The following is a 21,886-nucleotide window of genomic DNA, read 5'->3' as shown; positions in this document are numbered from 1 at the left end:
AGAGACAATAAAAATGAAATCAGTTTTTACAAAAAAAATTAGAGAATTCATTCTTTACCCCATAGCCAAGTTTAGAGCTGAAATTTGAATTTTGAAACCATCTGAGCCAACACTTGATTTATCTGGGGAAACTGAAGCCCACTGAAATTAAATTGGTTTGTGGAGTCCCATACAGTCAATACTCTGGAGCAAGTATTTAAAATTCAATTTAAATTATTTAGCAAGCAGATATACCCTTAATAATCAAAACACATTTATTGACAATTAACTAAGCATCGAACTGACCAATGTAAGCTAAACTGAACCTCTGCTTCCCTACCAGCCTTCTCATCTAGAACAGAAAACATTCACTCTGATAAGGATTTAGGTTATTAATTCAAAGCTGTTTTTTTAAAAAAAGTAAAAAGAAAATAGCTTGTTACTTAATTTAGGTAGATAGTATCTTTTTAACCTGACTTCATTTTTCTGCATCTCTGAAAACTTCTATTATACTGATTCTCTCATCAGATGTTTGGGGACAAATGAATACATTATTCAAAAAGTTGTTATCAAAGTTTTTTTTTAATGTAATACACTTTTTTTTCTGATTTAGATGAAGGTTTACAGAACAAGCTAGTTTCTCACTAAACAGTTAGTACACATATTGTTTTATGACATTGGTTAACAGCCCCACAACATGTCAACACTCTCCCTTCTCAACCTTGGGTTAACTGTTGGCTTTCCTGTCCCTTCCTGCCTTCTAGTCCTTGCTCCTGGGCTGGTGTGTGCCCCTTCAGTCTTGTTTTGTTTTATGGGCCTGTCTAATCTTTGGCTGAAGGGTGAACCTCAGGAGTGACTTCATTACTGAGCTGAAAGGATGTCAGTGGCCATACTCTCAGGGTGTCTCCAGTCTGTCGGGCCAGCAAGTCTGGTCTTTCCTTTTGAGTTAGAATTTCATTCTACATTTTTCTCCAGCTCTGTCCGGGGCCCTCTGTTGTGATCCCTGTGTTACCAAATTCTTAACCAGGTAGGATAAACTTACTTTTAAGCATTTATGTTATCTAGCTCTAACACACTCTCTGCTTCATAAACACTCCCCCCAAAAAAAAAATGAAGCCTGTTGCCGTCGAGTTGATTCCAACTCATAGCGACCCTATACAACAGAGTAGAACTGCCCCATAGAGTTTCCAAGGAGCGCTTGGTGGATTTGAACTGCTGACATTTGGTTAGCAGCTGTAGCTCTTAACCACTACGCCACCAGGGTTTCCCTCTGCTTCATAATCAGCCATTAATAAATATATGTCACTGTTTTTGCATAGGGTACAATTTAGGATGTTGATTTCTTAATTTAACAATTTTTGCTATTAAGAGCCCAAGTCTGATGGTGAAGAGGCTCCAATCTGATACTAATTAGCTATGTGACTTTAAGCAAATTATTTAATGGTTCTGTGCCTTGATTTCCTCATCTATAAAACGAACATAGTAACACCACTTGCTTGTCTATGGGAATCAAAGATATCATCAATGCAAAACTGCTCTGCAGAGCTAAGAGCACTTTTGATTGTTAAATGATGATGACGGTGATGATGATTAATGTAGCCTGGGTACGTGTGTCTGTGACCAGATTCACAGCAAGAGCTACCAGATCTCTGAATTCTGCCATTTCTGTAGTGAGATAACAGAGTGACCTGCCCTTGTTATTGCTTGAGTCACATTTGAATCATAGCTATGATTTATGTGTCCTTCCTGGCTGTTAAGGGCTGGAATCATTCTTAATTATTAAATGTCTGTAATGATTGACCTTAAGTTATAACCTCTCATCTCTCCCCCAAACAAACAAAAAAGCATGTGAGTCCTCGTCACCTGCTGTGACCTAAGCAAAACCTGGGAGAGACAGTCTGGAAGATTTCCATGGACACAGGCAGATATGTTACCCTAATCCACTTACATTTCTTCCTTGGGCAAGCAATCACATGGGCTTGACTTGGACGTGTGTTAACCTCCTCTTCCTCACCTTCCTCCACAAAGGATGCTGATGTAAGAGATGACATAAAGAGAAGATTCCATTCCACAGGCCTCACAAATGTGCTTTGTGAAGAGACTGAATCTCCTGTTTATATTTGCTGAAGTGACTAAAAATTACAGCCAAAATTATCAGCCACCTACAAAAGAAAGTTAGTAATATTTGCAAGAGGAAAAGCTCCAGACGACAGAGACTGCCTGTAACATGCAGCACCTCGTGAGCAGAGAAACTTTTAGGGTATTAATGTCCCCAGATAAAAGACAAAAAGAAAATATTTTCAGGCTTTAATCCCAAAAAGGTCCCTGGGTAGCACAAACCAGTTTGCAGTTGGCTAATAATCCAAAAGCCAAGCAGTTTGAATCCACCCAGCAGCACTGTGGAAGAAAGGCCTGGAGACCTGCTTCCATAGAGATTATGGCCGGGAAAACCCTATGGAGCAGTTCTACTCTGTGACACGTGGGATCACCCTGAGTTGGCATTGACTCAATGGCAGTGGATTTTTTTTTTTTTTTGAAACCCCCAAAATTTATGTTGGCTATTTTCCATTTTCCATGCTCTTAATTGCATACTCACATAATGTAGCAATAATCATTCATTCAAATCCTCAATATCATCATTAAATATAAAACAAAGACTTACTGGGATAGGTCAAATGGTGTTAAAATAAAGATATGGGCTTCTTCCCTCCAAATCACTTATGATTTCATGGCTGAATTTGTCTTAGTAATTAACCTCTTCTCCTTTCATGGATAAATTCTCCATTTCAAAAGTCAAGAGTGATTTGATGAGGCAGTCTTGTCTCCAGCAATTCCCAGATTAAGAGTATCAGCTGAGAGTGAGCTGGCAGCACTGTCAAGTACAGTTGTCAGAATCAGCAGGTCTGCTGCTTGGTTTCATTTCCACTTGGGCTTGTAAAGTTCTATCATTGTAGAAGGCAAAAGTGCTCTTCCAAGACTTCTGTCCCACGTCTCAGGGCTTTGCAACTGAGAGGCCATATTTTTGTAGATTCTGGATTGACACAATGTCGGAAGTTTAGCAGCTCTCCTGAGAGCCCTTGGCACTCCCCTAGATAATTTCTAAGATCCTTCAGGCTCCTGAGCAATTTGTAAATGCTGTCACAGTAACTCACCGATTCAGGATTATAGCAATACCTCTAAAGCAAGACACATTTTTCAGAGCTTGCTGTTTTGCTTCTACAACCTGAAAAAATATCTTTATCAGACGTTTTCTCCAATATATACATAGCGAAGATGGCTCAAATTTACACTAACTTTCTATATATGCTTACACAAATTATCTTCTATTTAAACAGTGAGTTCTCCAGTCCCATTAATTATTTTTAAGCTCTCTCTTTTTTTTTTTTGCTTGCCTTCTCCTCAGCCCTATTCTACAATTATCAACCTCTCTAGGGGAGAGGATCACTCTTGTCTCCTCTGCTTCCCTCCTATATTTCCTATTTTCTACCAACAAAGATTCCTGGCTTAAAACCTCATCAACAATTGATCAGGAAAGTGAATCTGATTCAGTTGAGCACCCCAAATTCTTTTTCCTCAGAAATGCAATGAATGTTCAATGTCATCACATGGCAGAGACTAATATAAATATGTATGTAGTGGCTTTCCTTATAAATGCAAGGTCTTGCTATAATAGTTCGGAGTTTTCTTACAGATAATTAACTGTATCATTGTCTCATTAAGTAAATGTACTGCATCACCTAATACTGCTCACTGCAGGAGCTAAAATCCTTCATGGATATGAACTTCACCACATAAGAAGAGAACGCAGGACTCATTAAATGAAAATTTTGACTAAGGAGGCAAAAAAAAATGTGTAAAACATGAAGGATTAGAGTATGTTATATAGCCCTTATGATGACAAAGGTTCATAAATTCCTACGTAAAATAGATTGAACAGTTTATATTACTTTGTAAATCAATTTGTCTGCAGAGAAGGAGGTAGATAATAAAGTACTTTTTTAAATCCATCTTTTACTTAAACAAAGACCAAAGTGCATGAATCATTTCTCATAAGAACTTTTGTGGGTATATCTAACTAAATATAAATATATATGTAAAAAAAAAAACTATATATAAAATATAAAGGACACATCCTCGTGGTCTATGATTTAGTTTATTATTTGCTCTCAGTTAAATGAATTTTGACCAAATGAGTTATAATTACAACAGTCAGACTGCATACAAGAGTAAACCAAAAAAAAGGAAAACAAACCCAAGCCCATTGCCATCAAGCCAATTCCCACTCACGGGGACCTCACCTGTTACGGAGTAGAACTGCACTCCAAAGGGTTTTCAGTGGCTATAATCTTACAGACTGCCAGGTCCTTCATGTGGATCATAACAAACTATGGATAACACTGCGAAGAACGGGAATTCTGGAACACTTAATTGTGCTCACGAGGAGCCTTTACATAGATCAAGAGGCAGTTGTTCGGACAGAACAAGGGGATACTGATTGGTTTAAAGTCAGGAAAGATGTGCGTCAGGGTTGTATTCTTTCACCATACCTATTTAATCTGTATGCTGAGCAAATAATACGAGAAGCTGGACTATATGAAGAAGAACGGGGCATCAGGATTGGAGGAAGCTCATTAACAATCTGCATTATACAAATGACACAACCTTACTTGCTGAAAGTGAAGAGGACTTGAAGCACTTACTAATGAAGATCAAAGACCACCGCCTTCAGTATGGATTACACCTCAACATAAAGAAAACAAAAATCCTCACAACTGGACCAATGAGCAACATCATGATAAACGGAGAAAAGATTGAAGTTGTCAAGGATTTCATTTTACTTGGATCCACAATCAACAGCCATGGAAGCAGCAGTCAAGTTATCAAAAGACGCATTGCATTGGGCAAATCTGCTGCAAAGGACCTCTTCAAAGTATTGAGGAGCAAAGATGTCACCCTGAAGACTAAGGTGCGCCTGACCCAAGCCATAGTATCTTCAATCACATCATAAGCATGTGAAAGCTGGACAATGAATAAGGAAGACCAAAGAAGAGTTGACACCTTTGAATTATGGTGTTGGCGAAGAATATTGAATATACCATGGACTGCCAAAAGAACGAACAAATCTGTCTCGGAATGAGTGTGGCCAGAATGCTCCTTAGAGGCAAAGATGGTAAGACTGCGTCTTACAAACTTTAGACATGTTGTCAGGAGGGATGAGTCCCTGGAGAAGGACATCATGCTTGGCAGAGTACAGGGTCAGCGGGAAAGAGGAAGACCCTCAACGAGGTGGACTGACACAGTGGCTGCAACAATAAGCTGAAGCATAACAACGATTGTAAGAATGGTGCAGGACCAGGCAGTGTTTCGTTCTGTTGTGCATAGGGTCGCTATGAGTTGGAACCAACTCGACGGCACCTAACAACAACAACAACAACATAATGTTACAGAAGTGAATAGCTAGTGTGTGGGTATGGGTGCGTGTTTCCCCTAGCAGATATATTAATAAAGATACCAGTTTCATGGTCCCCAGATCCTGATTGGCACTGTAGAATGTGTTATACTTCTAACAGTTAAGACATCTGAATTACAAATTCCACAATAGGAAGACTCCCTCTTCCCCTCTTTTTTTTTTATAATTTATTTTATTTTTGTTTTTGAGAATCTACACAGCAAAACATACACCAATTCAACAGTTTCTATACGTACCGTTTAGTGACATTGATTATATTCTTGCCTCTCGGTCCTGGGTTCCAGTACCTATCCATCCATCCAGTCTGCGAGTTGTCAAAAGTGATGCTCAATTTCTTATTCTCTCAGTTGTACGTTCTAGAATTGGCAAGTACACCAGGAGGAAATGAAGCCCCAGCACCATGGCTACCTCCCTAGACCTTAATCTTCGTCTGGATCGTGCTTAACAAGTCTTCAGAGTTATGTTTACGTTTTGATTCCCCTAAGAAAACTTTTTTAAAAATGTGGGGCAGCTTTTCAAGTTGTCCCCAAGAGGAATTTTTTGGTTCACATCACAAAGTGGAAGTCTCAATTCTGACCATCTTTTAAGGCCCAGTTCAAATTTAACATCCTCTAGAAAACACTTTCTGATACCTTTCTGCTAGACAGGATTAAATCTTATTACATCTCTTGCTCATATCTACTATTTTAAACTAGAGTCTAGAAAACTTTCCTCCAGAATTATGGTCATATATGTGACTCTTTAAGAGAAGGAATTCTGTCTTTTTGATATCTTTGTCAGGATACTCCAAAAAATATTTAGACAATATATTTAGTATTTTTTTATTATTGTAATAGTTTGCAATATTTTTGTACTCTCTTAACACACATACCCTGATAATTCAAATAAAATCATTTGAAATAGAAAATTGAAGAAAAATTTTTGTTACTCTTATTTTCAATAAAATTTTTCCAAATCAAATTTACACCATATACAAAGCAACATGTGGTATTCTAAATTGGATGAAGATAATTATGCCAGTATAATTTTGCCTTCAAGAGTATCACTATTCTCAGCTAGTTTTTTGGAAGTAGAGTGTTTATCAACAAAGTGAAAACTCATTCAATAAATCCTGGGGAATAAAAAGATAAATCTTCCAAGATACCGAAAAAAGATAAATTCAGATACATGATGTATAAATAATAATAATAATAATAATAATAATAATAATAATAATAATAATCTGATGGGGAAGAAAAACTTGAAAAAACTCTAGAAACTACAAATTGGGGGATTAAAGAGATCCCCATCTTATCCCCAGGCTTTCAAATTACCTCTGTCCTATTCCATCATATATAAATAATATATAAATATCGTAAGTCTCAGATATTCTGTGTCTTTTTAACCTGAATCCTTTCTAACCTGTTCTATCCTAGGGATCTCTTCTTTTTTTACTTTTCATCTGAAGATCACGATGTACTTTCACAAACGCCCCTTGGTTATAGGCGTTAAGTTCTTATCACCCACGTGGAACAAATACAAATCTGATGTGGGTGGAGACATATAAGAGTCTTTTTTTGGTTAGTCCAGGATAGATTCTAGGAGCTTGGTGGTGCAGTGGTTAAGCGTTTGGCTGCTAACCGAAAGGTCAGCAACTCTAATCTACCAGCTGTTCCTTGGAAAACCTATGGGGCAGTTCTACTCTGTCCATTTGGGTCACTGTGAGCCAGCTTCGACTTGAGGGCAATGAGCTTTTTGGTTATAAGACGCTACAGGGTAAAATGTGCTTAAGACCAGGTAATTCTAACCACAGGATAGTCCAGTTCCTTGGGCTTCCTGGCCTACATTGTGGCTAACAGAGAGTGGGCATTGCACACAGACCCATCTGTGTCTCTGATACTCTGCACTGATGGATGACTTAGAAAGCTTAGTTCTCCATAGGCACTACTGGTATGATTTTCCCCCTTCTTCCCTCACTTGTTTTTTCCCTCACTCGTGCTATTTGACTTCAGAAAGCTATACTTCCAGGGAACAATGTGCCAATGTTTTGTGTCTTCTAGTTACTGCTCAGTTGTGTGTGTCTGTTTCTACATATAAAAAGAAAGCAGACGAGTGTGAATGCGTGTGGTCGTGTGTTATGGGTGGTATATGAGTGTGTGTGTGCTGTGTCTGTGCTGTATGTGGACTGTATATATGTGTGTTGGAAGAGGAGGAAGTTCTGAAAGTTAGAATAGGCATACAACTAGAGTCACAGCCTTAGAAGATAGAGCTAAGAGTTTAAGAATACTGGAAAGAGTGCATGATTAAAAATAAGTACACCTTAAAGCTCCATACAACAAGACTTCCAATTAAAAACTGTAACTAATTAGCAATGTGTGACATTGTCACATCCAACTTATGACTGGGGTATGTATGAAAACAAGGAAAGGAGTGAATGTTCACGTCACCATCACAACCTAGTGCTAGGATATGAGCGGAATGTTCACTTACCACGGAGAAGATGCAGCTGGTTTATGAAAACAACTTGTGAAGGCCTCACCTCATGGCATTGTCAGATTTTGTTTCGGGAAATCAGCACCACTTGAGAAAAAGGTAGATAGACACCTTGTACCTACCCCCAAGTCTGACTTCAGTTGTACTCAGAGATCATGGGTCTCTATCAAGCAAAAATTCTGGGCAGTTCTCTTTCGTGTTTTCTAATGATCCTTACCCTTTTTTTTTTTTTTTTTTTAAACTAGATTCAGGTTTCCCTGTTATCCTAGATCTATCACTTACAACTGTATGACTTGGACAAATCTCTTAAGTTTTCTAAGTCACTTAACATTTCGAAGACAGTGTCTAGTCTACTTCACTGGTGTTAGAAGATTTAAGTGAGTAAAACGCTCCATAAATGTTAGCTTTTTTACTTTTAGAGAGGAAAAAGGCAAAGATTCTTTCATATAAAGACAGCACAGTTTTGTTTCTTTCATACTAGTAGTGGCTTGAATCACCAATTCTATTTGCTGATTGCCGCCAGAAAGAAGTACTGAAAAACTATTCTAAAACTAAACTAGCTATTTTTGGAAGCCATTCTATTACTTTTCATTGGTATATAAATAACAACCACATACATTGAATTACCTCATTTAGTTATTTTGGTCCGTATTCACTAACACTTTGTCTTGCAGAGTACCCCAGGAAATAGCATTACTGAAAGCTTAGCATTTTACAAGTACTTTATTTTTTTATGGGTATTTTCCTTTTGCCCAGGCAAGTATGTAGTTTCACCTTCCTTAAAATTTTTGGGGCATAATTTTTTTTCTGCAATATAAGTAAATCTCAAGTGGCTTTATTGCTCATTTGTGCAGGTACTGGGGCCAATTTGAAATAATTTTCTGCACAGAATCCTGGCCCCCTAGCAGATCTTAAACTCTGTTACATCCAAGCAGAAATAGCGTGCATACATTCATATTAGCTTTCTTAGTTTTCCTCCAAAGACAGGCAGCCCTCCCCTTAATTTGATTGTCTCCTAGGGATTCTGGTTCTATATTCAACTGGCAAAATCAAGCAGCCATACTCAGGCTTTTGCTGTAGAGCATAATCTGGAGCTCGGGACCATGTACATTAACCGGTTGTAATTATAACCAGATGAAAAAATCTGATTAAGTAAAAAGAGATTGAGGAAGAAGTTTTTATTCAGATATGATGAAAATGTTTCCTAGAATTCCCACCCCCACCCCTAGCATTTTCCTTTATGTAATGTTGGCCAGAATTGGGTTATCATGACCATTTGAAGCTGCAAATGACCTGGCAAGCTGGCAAAATGAAAGGGGTTGGAAAAGGCCGATGGAGAGGCAACTAGTGGTATTTTATAAGTTCTCATAAAAAGACTTACATGTTATAATGAGTAATATCCTGTTAATATGTTACAGTAGATACGTGACTTACTCATTACAGCTACACTTCACCCTCCATACTGGCCAGCCCAAACACTATCTCCAGTGTTCAAAAATATGTACCTAGGCTGCATCTATTTGTATCCTAACTATTCCATCATGAGGAATTATTTCTATTCCATTGTAAGGTGATATAATGTCATCAGTATGGAGGGTGAAGTGTAGCTGTAATGAGTAAGTCATGTATCTACTGTAACATATTAACAGGATATTACTCATTATAACTTGTAAGTCTTTCTATGAGAACCTATAAAATACCACTAGTTGCCTCTCCATCAGCCTTTTCCAACCTCTTTCATTTTACCAGCTTGCCAGGTCATTTGCAGCTTCAAATGGTCATGATAACCCAATTCTGGCCAACATTAGAAATTACATAAAGGAACATGCTAGGGGTGGAGGTGGAAATTCTAGGAAACATTTTCATCATATCTGAATAAAAAGTTACAGGCACAGAGGAAAACTCTCCCCTACCCTGCACCCCTTTTCCCACTTCCTTCTTTCAATGCTTGGAACTTGGGCAGCCGTCTTGCAACCAAGAAAAGACAAGCTAAATGATCAAAGCCAACACAATAAGGATGAGAGAGCAAAGCTGAAAGTTAGGATGCTTTTTTGAACCTGGGTCCTTAATAATATCTATGAAATGCCTAGTAAAACTTAAGATGCTTAACTTTGTGTTAAGTGAGATAATCAAGTATCTCTCTTACTAAGTCACTATCATTTGAATTTTTTGTTGTTATTTACTTCTAATGGTATTTCTAACTAATGTAAAACTCAAAAAGAAAATTCTATTTGATCTTAATATGAAAAATTTGAAATTCTTCCAAGAATTCAGTTTATTTTTCCTCTCACAGATGTTACAAATACAAGAATAAGCAATTTTTTATATTTTTTTTATGATGCAGTTATAAAAGTTAATGCCAAATTTTTGTTCTACTTTGTGTAAAAAGTTATGTTGGACATTTTATTCTGTTTTGTTTTGTGTTTTGGTCTTACTCTTAACTTTACTTTGTCTCCCCAGCCCAAATTTGGCAGAAATTTTTTAACCATTGTTCTCAAGAATACATGTTTCTCTCATTCCTCATGTTCTAAAATCCCTGCTCTTCTGCAAGTTTCACCAGGGAATGTGACTAAACATCTGGTAGGATAACACCCACTATAGTCAAGTAGATTCTGACTCATAGGGACTTTATAGGGTTTCCAGGGCCATAAATCCTTACAGAAGCAGACAGCCACATCTTTCTGCTAAGTCTTATTCCTAGGTTGCCTAGAACACAAAGCCTGAAGCAAAGACAAAAGTGAAGATGCTTTCTTGAGAGATGTAAATTCAGGACACCAAGAATGAGGATAAAAGGAAGTGATGTGAGCAAGTTGTAAAGTAATGCTTCAACAACACAAAACCAGCCTTTTGTTGAATGCATAGGACTTCTCCAGATGCACTTCAAAGAATTCCATGAGGAGCATGGGGTAGGTACAGTGGATGATGACAGAGAATGAGCTTCCTCTAGTCTTCCATTTCCCACTGGTCAAGGTTACCCCATAAAGAATTAACTGCGCTTTTGGATTGCATTGAGTCATCTGGCTCATTGGCAGCCATTCAGACTGCCAAATACCATATCCAAGTACAGATATGATGAGAGAGCCAGAAAGTTTGGGTGTCAGGCTAGTTGTCTTGGCTGATCAGTACAGGCCAAGTAGTGATTGTTGTTCTTAGTTGCCATGGAGTCAACTTTGACTCATGGCGACCTTATGTATAACAGAACAAAACATTGCCCATTCCTACACCACCCTCACAATTGTTGGTATGTTTCAGTCCATTGCTGCAGCTGCTGTGTCAATCCATCCCATGGAAGGTTTCCCTCATTTTCACTGACTCTCTCCTTTACCAAGCAGGATTCCTTTACTGAGTAATTGGTCTTTCCTGATGACTTGACCAAAGTAAGCAGGTACCAGCTCCACTGTTTCTAATCCAGGGTTATTGCATTAGTACTTGTGGTTCTTCTACCAAGCCCACACTTCTGTAATTGGTTCCTATGTAAACAAACTTTCTTGGAATTTTCTTAAGTTATGCTTGACACCGGTTTCCTGTTGGTGTGCTGATTAAAAAAAAAAAAATAGGACAGTATGTAAATAAAGTAAACACCTAGGTATCTCTTTATTCCTGTCCGTCTCCACCTCTCTCATCTTTAATGACCCCTGAGGTGGGTCAAATTTATAGCTACTCAAAAGAACAGTAGTGAGGTGGGGCCGAGATGGCTGACTAGGTAGTCGCTACCTCGGATCCTTCTTGCAACAAAGACCCTGAAAAACAATGAATCAATCACGTACATGACAATCTACGAACCCTGACCAACAAACACAGACCTAAAGAGTTGACCTGAGTGACAGAGACTGAGAATGAACAACCATGGGGAAGCAGCGACTGTTTTCGGAGCCTGGAGCCAGCGTCCCAGTCAGGAAACCTTGGCGCCGGGCTTTGGACTGGGTGCAGGGGAGCTGAGCACGGCATCCTGAGATGGTGCAAAGACGGGGAGCAGCCCTAGCCCCCTGAACTGACCTCAGGGGAAGCCCAGCCAGTGCACACAGGCAGCGGCTGACAGGAGGAGAAGTCACCGGGAGGCAACGACTGGTTTTGGAGCCGGGAGTGCAGCGTCCCAGCCGGGGAACCTTGGCGCTGGGCTTTGGACTGGGAGCGGAGGAACTAACCACGGCTTTTGAGACAGCACAACCACGGGACGCAGGCCTGACCATCGGGGACAATCTCTACCCAGCCAGCACACACAGTCGACACACCCCTTGGTAATCTCAGATAAAACAGTCATCCCAAGGAAGATAAGTAACTTTGTCTATATTCTGGGGTGCTACTCTCTCCTATTTATCTGAAGCCTCCCCTCCCCTTTCCAGATGGTTTCATTAACATTGGAATTTCCTGAGCTAGAGAGTGAACTGCTCTGCTTTTTTTCTTTTCCTTTTTTTTTTTTTTTTTGGTCTTTTCCTAACCCATTCTCCTGGCCTGAGACAAGCAACTACAAAAAACCCAGGGACCAAAAATCCTTCCCTAATCGGACTAAAAACACAGAACCAGCTCCAGCCAAGCGTATGTGATCCACGATCTTGGGCTTTCATCCCTACAGGGAACAAGGTGGCTATTATAATGCAAAGGCATTTCTGATAGGGATCTGACTGCATTTGTTTTAGGGTATTTACTGGAAAGACAAGTTTCCCAGGTCTGATATCTCTGCGTATTCAACAGAGCCCTCACTGACCCACAACAGGGAACTGAGGGCTGAAGCTCCCCCCAGACCACCTAGCCTCCTGCCTTAGGGGTCTAAGGAGGGTGACACCTACCAATCTGTAGAGGTACTTGCATTGGGGGTCTAAGGTACAGCTGCAGAGCCCACCCACCAAGGTGCTTTAGGAATAGAGACACACCTACCTCAGTGACAATTGGGGGAAGCCTGTAGCAAATATAGAATAAATCACTACAATATCTTAGTGATGGCTTGGAGACAGCAGTCAATAGCAAACCACATAAAGAAGCAGACCATGAATGCTTCTACAACTCCCCAAACTAAAGAATCAAAATCTTTCCCAAATGAAGATACAATCCTGGAATTGCCAGATATAGAATATAAAAAACTAATTTACAGAATGCTTCAAGACATCAGGGATGACCTCAGAAATGAAATAAGGCAATCTACAGAAAAAGCCAAGGAACACACTGATAAAGCAGTTGAAGAACTCAAAAAGATTATTCAAGAACATAGTGGAAAAATTAATAAGTTGCAAGAATCCATAGAGAGACAGCAGTCAGAAATTCAAAAGATTAACAATAAAATCACAGAATTAGACAACGCAACAGGAAGTCAGAGGCGCAGACTCTAGCAATTAGAATGCAGAGTGGGAAATCTGGAGGACCAGGGAATTAACACCAACATAGCTGAAAAAAAAATCAGATAAAAGAATTTAAAAAAAATGAAGAAACCCTAAGGATCATGTGGGACTCTATCAAGAAGAATAACTTGCGTGTGATTGGAGTCCCAGAACAGGGAGGCATAACAGAAAACACAGAAAGAATAGTTGAAGATCTATTGGCAGAAAACTCCCCTGACATCATGAAAGACGAAAGGATATCTATCCAAGATGCTCATCAAACCCCATTTAAGATTGATCCAAAAAGAAAATCACCAAGACATATTATCATCAAACTTGCCAAAACCAAAGATAAAGAGAAAATTTTAAAAGCAGCCAAGGATAAAAGAAAGGTCTCCTACAATGGAGAATCAATAAGAATAAGTTCAGACTACTCAGCAGAAACCATTCAGGCAAGAAGGCAATGGGATGACATATACAGAGCACTGAAGGAGAAAAATTGCCAGCCAAGGATCATATATCCAGCAAAACTCTCTCTGAAATATGAAAGTGAAATTAAGATATTTACAGATAAATACAAGCTTAGAGAATTTGCAAAAACCAAACCAAAGCTACAAGAAATACTAAAGGAAATTGGTCAGAAAATCAATAATATCAGATACCAGCACAACACAAGGTCACAGAACAGAACATCCTGATATCAACTCAAATAGAGAAATCACAAAAACAAATTAAGATTAATTAAAAAAAAAAATGCTCAAAACAGGGAATCATTGAAGTCGATATGTAAAAGATCACAATAATCAAAAAGAGGGACTAAATACAAGTGGCATTGAACTGCCAGATGGAGAGTGCTACAAGGTGATATAGAAGGATACAAGTTAGGTTTTTACTTAGAAAAATAGGAGTAAATATTAAGGTAACCATAAAGAGGTATAAGAGCTCCATAACTCAAAATAAAAACCAAGAAAAACATAATGACTCAGCAAACATAAAGTCAAATACTATGAAAATGAGGAACACACAATTTACAAAGAAAAACATCTCAGCACAAAAAAGTAAGTGGAAAAATGAAATTGTCAACAACACACAAAAAGGCATCAAAATGACAACACTGAACACATACTTATCTATAATTACGCTGAATGTAAATGGACTAAACGCACCAATAAAGAAACAAAGAGTCTCAGACTGGATAAAGAAACATGATCCGTCTATACGCTGCCTACAAGAGACACACCTTAGACTTAGAGACACAAACAAACTAAAACTCAAAGGATGGAAAAAATATATATCAAGCAAACAATAAGCAAAAAAGAAGAGGAGTAGCAATATTAATTTCTGACAAAATAGACTTTAAACTTAAATCCACCACAAAGGATAAAGAAGGACACTACATAATGATAAAAGGGACAATTGACCAGGAAGATATAACCATATTACATATTTATGCACCCAATAACAGGGCTGCAAGATACATAAATCAAATTTTAACAGAATTGAAAAGTGAGATAGACACCTCCACAATTATAGTAGGAGACTTCAACACACCACTTTCAGAGAAGGACAGGACATCCAGTAAGAAGCTCAATAGAGACACGGAAGACCTACTTACAACAATCAACCAACTTGACCTCATTGATTTATACAGAACTCTCCACCCAACTGCTGCAAAATATACTTTTTTTTCTAGCGCACATGGAACATTCTCTAGAATAGACCACATATTAGGTCATAAAACAAACCTTTGCAGAATCCAAAACATCAAAATATTACAAAGCATATTCTCAGATCACAAGGATATAAAAGTGGAAATCAATAACAGAAAAAATTAGGGAAAAGAAATCAAACACTTGGAAACTGAACAACAACCTGCTGAAAAAAGACTAGGTTATAGAAGACATTAAGGAGCGAATAAAGAAATTCATAGAATGCAATGAGAATGAAAATACTTCCTATCAAAACCTCTGGGACACAGCAAAAGCACTGCTCAGAGGCCAATTTATATCAATAAATGCACACATACAAAAAGAAGAAAGAGCCAAAATCAGAGAACTGTCCCTACAACTTGAACAAATAGAAAGTGAGCAACAAAAGAATCCATCAGGCACCAGAAGAAAACAAATAATAAAAATTAGAGCTGAACTAAATGAATTAGAGAACAGAAAAACAATTGAAAGAATTAACAAAGTCAAAAGCTGGTTCTTGGAAAAAATTAACAAAATTGATAAACCATTGACTAGACTGACTAAAGAAACACAGGAAAGGAAACAAATAACCCGAATAAGAAACGAGATGGGCCACATCACAATAGACCCAACTGAAATTAAAAGAATCATATCAGATTATTACGAAAAATTGTACTCTAACAAATTTGCAAACCTAGAAGAAATGGATGAATTCCTAGAAAAACACTACCTACCTAAACTAACACAATCAGAAGTAGAACAACTAAATAGACTCATAACAAAAAAACAGATTGAAACGGTAATCAAAAAACTCCCAACAAAAAAAAAGCCCTGGCCCGGATGGCTTTACTGCAGAGTTCTCCAAACTTTCAGAGAAGAGTTAACACCACTACTACTAAAGGTATTCCAAAGCATAGAAAAAGACGGAATACTACCTAACTCATTCTATGAAGCCACCATTTCCCTGATACCAAAACCAGGTAAGGACATTACAAAAAAAGAAAATTACAGACCTATATCCCTCATAAACATAGATGCAAAAATCCTCAACAAAATTCTAGCCAATAGAATTCAACAACATATCAAAAAAATAATCCACCATGACCAAGTGGGATTTATACCAGGTATGCAAGGCTGGTTTAATATCAGAAAAACCATTAATGTAATCCACCACATAAATAAAACAAAAGACAAAAACCACATGATCTTATCAATTGATGCAGAAAAGGCATTTGACAAAATCCAACACCCATTTATGATAAAAACTCTCAGCAAAATAGGAATTGAAGGAAAATTCCTCAACATAATAAAGGGCATCTATGCAAAGCCAACAGCCAACATCACTCTAAATGGAGAGAGCCTGAAAGCATTTCCCTTGAGAACGGGAACCAGACAAGGATGCCCTTTATCACCGCTCTTATTCAACATTGTGCTAGAGGTCCTAGCCAGAGCAATTAGGCTAGACAAAGAAATAAAGGGCATCCGGATTGGCAAGGAGGAAGTAAAATTATCTCTATTTGCAGATGACATGATCTTATACACAGAAAGCCCTAAGGAATCCTCCAGAAAACTACTGAAACTAATAGAAGAGTTTGGCAGAGTCTCAGGTTATAAGATAAACATACAAAAATCAGTTGGATTCCTCTACATCAACAAAAAGAACATCGAAGAGGAAATCACCAAATCAATACCATTCACAGTAGCCCCCAAGAAGATAAAATACTTAGGAAAAAATCTTACCAAAGATGTAAAAGACCTTTACAAAGAAAACTACAAAGTACTACTACAAGAAACTTAAAAGGGAGGGCGGGGCCAAGATGGCGGAGTAGGCGGACGCTACTGCGGATCCCTCTTGCAACAAAGACTCGGAAAAACAAGTGAATCGATCACATACATAACAATCTACGAACTCTGAACAACAAGCACAGACTTAGAGACGGAAAACGAACAAATACAGGCAGACAGCGACCGTTTTCAGAACTAGGAGCCAGCGTACCAGGCAGGTGACCTTTGGAGCCCGATCTGGGGCAGAGCCCAGGGGGGCAGATGGCACAGACAAGGGGCTCAGCCCTACCCCCCGAACCCATCCCGGGAGGGAGTCTAGCTGGTTGGCGCGGGCGGCGTATTGGCGCGGGTGGCGTAGCAGCACAGCCGGAGGGAGAAGCACCCGGGAGGCAGTGACTGATCTTGGAGCAGGGAAAGCAGCGTCCCAGACGGGGAGCCGTCCCGCCGGGAGTTTGGTGAGAAGCGGGCGGGGCGCGAGCGGGGGGGGGGTCAGCTATATTTCACTAAAGCGACCCTGGGGCAGGGCCCACATGTTCGTGCGGGGGGACGCCCACCCAGTTCACACGTGCCCAGTTTGCGCGTGTGGCGCGGTGCACCGGAGGGAGAAGTCCCCGGGAGGAACTGACTGGTCTTGAAGCGGGGAGAGCAGCGTCCCAGCCGGGGAGCCAACCCTCTGGGATTTTGGCGAAAGCGGGCGGGGCATGAGCGTGGGGTCCAATTATATTCCCCTGAATTGACCCGGGGGCTGGCCCACCTGGTCGTGCCTGTGACGCCCACCCAGTTCGCGTGAGCGGTGCGACGCACCGGGGGGAGGAGTCCCCGGGAGGAAGTGACAAGTCTCGGAGCGGGGAGAGTAGCGTCCCAACCGGGGAGCCGTCCCGCGCGGATTTTGGCGAATGGGGGCGGAGCGTGAACGCGGTGATCAGCTCTATATTCCGTGGTGATACACTCCTAGCTCTCTGATCCCTCCCCCACCCTCCCCAGGCGGCTCCATTAACATCCGAATACGTGGAGCCAGAGGGAGAATTCAGATAGGGATTTGACTGCATTTTTTTTAGCTGATTACCTGGAAAATCTAGTTTCCCAGTGATGGCTCGGAGACAGCAGTCCATATCAAACCATATAAAGAAACAGACCATGACAGCTTCTCCAACCCCCCAAACAAAAGAATCAAAATCTTTCCCAAATGAAGATATAATCCTGGAATTATCAGATACAGAATATAAAAAACTAATTTACAGAATGCTTAAAGATATTACAAATGAAATTAGGATAAATGCAGAAAAAGCCAAGGAACACACTGATAAAACTGTTGAAGAACTCAAAAAGATTATTCAAGAACATAGTGGAAAAATTAATAAGTTGCAAGAATCCATAGAGAGACAGCATGTAGAAATCCAAAAGATTAACAATAAAATTACAGAATTAGACAACGCAATAGAAAGTCAGAGGAGCAGACTCGAGCAATTAGAATGTAGACTGGGACTTCTGGAGGACTATGGAATCAACACCAACATAGCTGAAAAAAAATCAGATAAAAGAATTAAAAAAAATCTTCATTAAGAATCATGTGGGACTCTATCAAGAAGGATAACTTGCGAGTGATTGGAGTCCCAGAACAGGGAGGGGGGACAGAAAACACAGAGAAAATAGTTGAAGAACTCCTGACACAAAACTTCCCTGACATCATGAAAGACGAAAGGATATCTATCCAAGATACTCATCAAACCCCATTTAAGATTGATCCAAAAAGAAAAACACCAAGACATATTATCATCAAACTTGCCAAAACCAAAGACAAACAGAAAATTTTAAAAGCAGCCAGGGAGAAAAGAAAGGTTTCCTTCAAGGGAGAATCAATAAGAATAAGTTCAGACTACTCAGCAGAAACCATGCAGGCAAGAAGGGAATGGGACGACATATACAGAACACTGAAGGAGAAAAACTGCCAGCCAAGGATCATATATCCAGCAAAACTCTCTCTGAAATATGAAGGCGAAATTAAGATATTTACAGATAAACACAAGTTTAGAGAATTTGCAAAAACTAAACCAAGACTGCAAGAAATGCTAAAGGAGATTGTTTGGCCTGATGACCAATAATACCAGGTACCAGCACAATACAAGGTCACAAAACAGAACGTCCTGATATCAACGCAACTCAAATAGGGAAAGCACAAAAACAAACAAATTAAGATTAATTCTAAAAAATAAATAAATAAACAAAATAATACACACAACAGGGAATCATGGAAATCAAGAGATAAACGATCACAATAATCAAAAAGAGGGACTAAATATAGGAGGCATTGAACTGCCAGATGGAGAGTGATACAAGGCAATATAGAAGGATACAAGTTAGGTTTTTACTTAGAAAAATAGGGGTAAATAATAAGGTAACCAAAAAAGGAATATCAATTCCATAACTCAAGAAAAAAGCCAAGAAAAACGTAACGACTCAACAAACACAAAGTTAAACATTATGAAAATGAGGATCTCACAAGCTACTAAGAAAAACATCTCAGCACAAAAAAGCATGTGGAAAAATGAAATGGCCAACAACACACATGAAAAGGCATCAAAATGACAGCACTAAAAACTTATTTATCTATAATTACGCTGAATGTAAACGGACTAAATGCACCAATAAAGAGACAGAGAGTCACGGACTGGATAAAGAAACACGATCCATCTATATGCTGCCTACAAGAGACACACCTTAGACTTAGAGACACAAACAAACTAAAACTCAAAGGATGGAAAAAAATATATCAAGCAAACAATAAGCAAAAAAGAAGAGGAATAGCAATATTAATTTCTGACAAAATAGACTTTAGACTTAAATCCACCACAAAGGACAAAGAAGGACACTATATAATGATAAAAGGGACAATTGACCAGGAAGACATAACCATATTAAATATTTACGCACCCAATGACAGGGCTGCAAGATACATAAATCAAATTTTAACAGAATTGAAAAGTGAGATAGACACCTCCACATTTATAGTAGGAGATTTCAACACACCACTTTCAGAGAAGGACAGGACATCCAGTAAGAAGCTCAATAGAGACACGGAAGACCTACTTACAACAATCAACCAACTTGACCTCATCGACTTATACAGAACTCTCCACCCAACTGCTGCAAAATATACTTTTTTTTCTAGTGCACATGGAACATTCTCTAGAATAGACCACATATTAGGTCATAAAACAAATCTTTGCAGAATCCAAAACATCGAAATATTACAAAGCGTCTTCTCTGACCACAAGGCAATGAAGCTAGAAATCAATAACAGAAAAACTAGGGAAAAGAAATCAAATACTTGGAAAATGAACAATATCCTCCTGAAAAAAGACTGGGTTATAGAAGACATCAAGAAGGGAATAAGGAAATTCTTAGAAAGCAACGAGAATGAAAATACTTCCTATCAAAACCTCGGGGACACAGCAAAAGCAGTGCTCAGAGGCCAATTTATATCGATAAATGCACACATCCAAAACGAAGAAAGAGCCAAAATCAGAGAACTGTCCCGACAACTTGAACAAATAGAAAGTGAGCAACAAAAGAATCCATCAGGCACCAGAAGAAAACAAATAATAAAAATTAGAGCTGACCTAAATGAATTAGAGAACAGAAAAACAATTGAAAGAATTAACAAAGCCAAAAGCTGGTTCTTTGAAAAAATTAACAAAATTGATAAACTATTGGCTAGACTGACTAAAGAAAAACAAGAAAGGAAACAAATAACCCGAATAAGAAACGAGAAGGACCACATCACAAGACAGCCAAATGAAATTAAAAGAATCCTTTCAGATTACTACGTAAAATTGTACTCTAACAAATTTGAAAACCTAGAAGAAATGGATACATTCTTAGAACAGTACTACCTACCTAAACTAACACATTCAGAAATAGAACAACTAAATAGACCCATAACAAAAAAAGAGATTGAAACGGTAATCAAAAAACTCCCAACGAAAAAAAGCCCAGGCCCAGACGGCTTCACTGCAGAGTTCTACCAAACCTTCAGAGAAGACTTAACACCATTACTATTGAAGGTATTTCAAAGCATAGAAAAAGACGGAATACTACCCAACTCATTCTATGAAGCTACCATCTCCCTGATACCAAAACCAGGTAAACACATTACAAAAAAAGAAAATTTTAGACCTATATCCCTCATGAACATAGATGCAAAAATCCTCAACAAAATTCTAGCCAATAGAATCCAACAACACATCAAAAAAATAATTCACCCTGATCAAGTGGGATTTATACCAGGTATGCAAGGCTGGTTTCATATCAGAAAAACCATTAATGTAATCCATCACATAAATAAAACAAAAGATAAAAACCACATGGTCTTATCAATAGATGCAGAAAAGGCATTTGACAAAGTTCAACACCCATTTATGATAAAAACTCTTACCAAAATAGGAATTGAAGGAAAATTCCTCAACATAGTAAAGGGCATCTATGCAAAGCCAACAGCCAATATCACTCTAAATGGAGAGAACCTGAAAGCATTTCCCTTGAGAACGGGAACCAGACAAGGATGCCCTTTATCACCGCTCTTATTCAACATCGTACTTGAAGTCCTAGCCAGGGCAATTAGGCTAGACAAAGAAATAAAGGGTATCCAGATTGGCAAGGAGGAAGTAAAGCTATCACTATTTGCAGATGACATGATCGTATACATGGAAAACCCTAAGGAATCCTCCAGAAAACTACTGAAACTAATAGAAGAGTTTGGCAGAGTCTCAGGTTATAAAATAAACATACAAAAATCACTTGGATTCCTCTACATCAACAAAAAGAATACCGAAGAGGAAATAACCAAATCAATACCATTCACAGTAGCCCCCAAGAAGATAAAATACTTAGGAATAAATCTTACCAAGGATGTAAAAGACCTACACAAAAAAAACTATAAAACTCTGCTACAAGAAATTCAAAAGGACATACTTAAGTGGAAAAACATACCCTGCTCATGGATAGGAAGACTTAACATAGTAAAAATGTCTATTCTACCAAAAGCCATCTATACATATAACGCACTTCCAATCCAAATACCAATGTCATATTTTAAAGGGATAGAGAAACAAATCACTAATTTCATATGGAAGGGAAAGAACCCCCGGATAAGCAAAGCATTACTGAAAAAGAAGAAGAAA

Source organism: Loxodonta africana, chromosome 9 (genome assembly GCF_030014295.1).
Source record: "Loxodonta africana isolate mLoxAfr1 chromosome 9, mLoxAfr1.hap2, whole genome shotgun sequence".
NCBI classification, from domain to species: domain Eukaryota; kingdom Metazoa; phylum Chordata; class Mammalia; order Proboscidea; family Elephantidae; genus Loxodonta; species Loxodonta africana.
The sequence above is the reverse complement of the archived record's forward strand: the minus strand, read 5'-3'. Positions refer to the sequence as shown.